General features: G+C 32.3%; 1 pseudogene; it reads right to left on the reverse strand.

Annotated features, from left to right (window-relative positions):
• Positions 1-1,118: 1,118 nt before the first annotated feature.
• On the reverse strand, positions 1,119-2,670 carry LOC141438784 (uncharacterized; annotated as a pseudogene).
• Positions 2,671-2,909: the final 239 nt, after the last annotated feature.

Genomic DNA, 2,909 nt, shown 5'->3' on the forward strand with positions numbered 1-2,909 from the left:
AAGATTCTTTACAGTCTTTCGACCAAATAAATGGCTGTCCCTTTCTTAGCAAATTGTGTAGAGGATTTAATACAATAGATATATTTGGCACATATTTCCCATAAAAATTTATTTTACCCAAAAACTGACGAACATTTTTTTGTGTTTTTGGTGTAGGAAAGTCTTTTATAGCAGTCAAATTATCTTTCAACGGAGTAACTGTATTGTTTTCGATTATGTGACCTAAATATTTTACCGAATTCTGAGCAAAGTTACATTTTGAGAATTTTAGTCTAAACCCTTCTTTTGAGATTGCTTCCAGTAGTAACGATAAGTGTCTAATGTGCTCTTCGAATGTTTCAGAAAATATCAAAATATCGTCTATGTAATTAACAGTAAAATTGGAAAGGCCGTGTTTCCTTATAATGCTGCTTAATATCCTCTGAAAAATGGCCGGCGAAGTCTTTAAACCAAACGGCAAACATGTCCACTGAAAGTGTCCTTCTTGAGTAACAAATGCAGTTTTTTTCCTGTCCTCGATTTTCATAGGGATTGACCAAAATGCTGAGTTTATATCCAGTGTTGTGAAGAATTTACAATTCCTAGTTTTGGTCATTAAATCTTCAATTAGTGGAAATGGTTGTGATTCAGGAACAACAATCTTATTTAAGTCACGAAAATCAATACATAATCTCGATTTTCTTCCATCTTCTTTTTTGTAGGCTAATGTTACTGGTGCGGCGAAAGGACTATAAGATTCTTCAATTAACTTTTTTTCTAGTAATTTTGATATTTGCTGTTCTATTTCTTTCTTATCCTCAATAGTACACCTATATGGTCTTTTGCAGCAATATTTATCTATTAATAAATCCACATGTGCCTCATAGTCCTTTACAGTACCTATATCGTATTTATCTTTTGCAAAAAGTGATGTATATTTGCTAATTAATTCATCTATTTCAGATTGTTGCTGATGGTCGAGATGATTTATGAATATATTAAAGTTGGCAACCTCTATGTGCTCATTAAAATTTATTTTGTATTTATTTTTTGTGTCATTTCCAGTTTTTCCTAAGCTGCTCACATCTTTATTGTTATTATATATTTTCCCTTCTATTTTATTACCTGAAAAGTCAGGAATTATTCCAGAATCGGCACATACTACCTTCTCATTATATTTATTTTTTAAAATATCAATATTTTGTGTAACTTCCAATTTTTCGTTTTGAGTGAGGCGAAATTTTTTTATACAATCTAATCCAACCAAGAAATCGTAGTCAAAATTTTCCTCATCTATCACGAAAACATTTATTATCTGTTCCATGTTTAAGATTTTTATCTTTAAAGTCACTATACCTATAGACTTTTTTACGCCATTAATCGTTTTTAGACCTGCAGTTTTAATATTATTCTTAATCGAATTGTCATTCAATGACAACAATTTTGAATTTATTAAAGACACATTTGATCCTGAATCATAAACGCCAAAGACATCCAAGGTGTCATTTAACAATAACTTAATTTTGATTAATGGCGGGATTTCTAGTTTTTTGGATCTATTTCATTTAATTCTGTCTCCAATTGAGAATTATTAACAGTTCTTATTTGATCTCGTTTAATGCCGTCACTATTTTTGTTCCTGAACCAACACAAAGATTCAAGGTGGTACCGATTTGTTTTGTTTTCCTTTTCACAAATTCTGCAGGGCCGGTATTTTTTCGTTTTTTTCTTTAGTTTTATTTTCAAAGACAACAATTTTCTTTTCCGGAATCTTTTTACCTACCAAATGTTCTAAACCTCTGAGATTATTAAATAAATCTTCGGCTGCTTTCAAGTTTTTCCTGTCAATTTTGTCAGCTACAAAATTTGGCAACCCTGTAGCTATAAGATCTATCAGAGTCGGTTTGTCCATAGTTTTATTTATTTCTAATAAAAGACGTTCTTTTTTTAACGCGTATTCTAGTAACGATCCCTGTATATATCTGAATGACATAGCATACCTGATTGGCGACCAACCTTTGTCCGCATAAGTTTCGCAAAATATTTTTGTCCACATCGACCATTCCGAGTTGACTGTATATTTTATAAGCATTGAACTATACCAGTCAAGACACGAATCCTCTAAAAATAACCTAAGAGCTTCAATCCTCTTCGAGTCTTCGTCTATTCCTAATCGGGTACATTCAGTTTCAAAAGTAGCTATCCATTGACACACATTTGACGTTTTTCTGCCGAATTTTTCTAAGACGAATTTCTCAGTCAGACTTCTTATATTCTGAGGCTTTGACACATCTTTAATTCCGGAAATATTTTCCAAAATTTTTGTCAATGTCTCTCCTGAAATCCCAGCCGCCGGAGTCTGTTCCCGAGTTTCTGGTGTAATCTCCTCCAACAGATATCCCTGAAATTGCATATTTCCATCTTCATCCATGTAACTCTCGCTTATTTCTGGTGTCACTGAAATCCACACTTGCCTCTTGTCGTGTCTTCTTTGCAAAGTGTTTCTTACTTTTTGGAAACCTTGTGTTGCTAAAATCGTATCATGTAGTCTTACCGGTTGTAATTTTTCCGGGATTAAAAGACACGTTTATCAGCATCCGTAATTGAAGCCATGCAGATTACATTTGTTTTCGGATCTTCACCCGATTTAACTACGAATTCAAACCTTAATTTCTCCATCGCTGTTATTTATTAGCTGTAGAAATGTTTTATAATGTGTTATAATTACATTAGGCACTCAATTAATGCAGAAACGACGAAACAGAAACAAAATTGTGTTGCTCTGAAGGAGAACATTTTTATTAACCACAATATTACAAACATATTATGTCATGTAAAAAATCAACTAAACACTTTACCTGAAAGGAGAAACAACATTTAATGCTAATATTCCGCGTATTCTTCTATTTATTATTAATTATTTAATATCT

The sequence above is a fragment of the Choristoneura fumiferana genome, chromosome 19, assembly GCF_025370935.1.
Source record: "Choristoneura fumiferana chromosome 19, NRCan_CFum_1, whole genome shotgun sequence".
NCBI classification, from domain to species: domain Eukaryota; kingdom Metazoa; phylum Arthropoda; class Insecta; order Lepidoptera; family Tortricidae; genus Choristoneura; species Choristoneura fumiferana.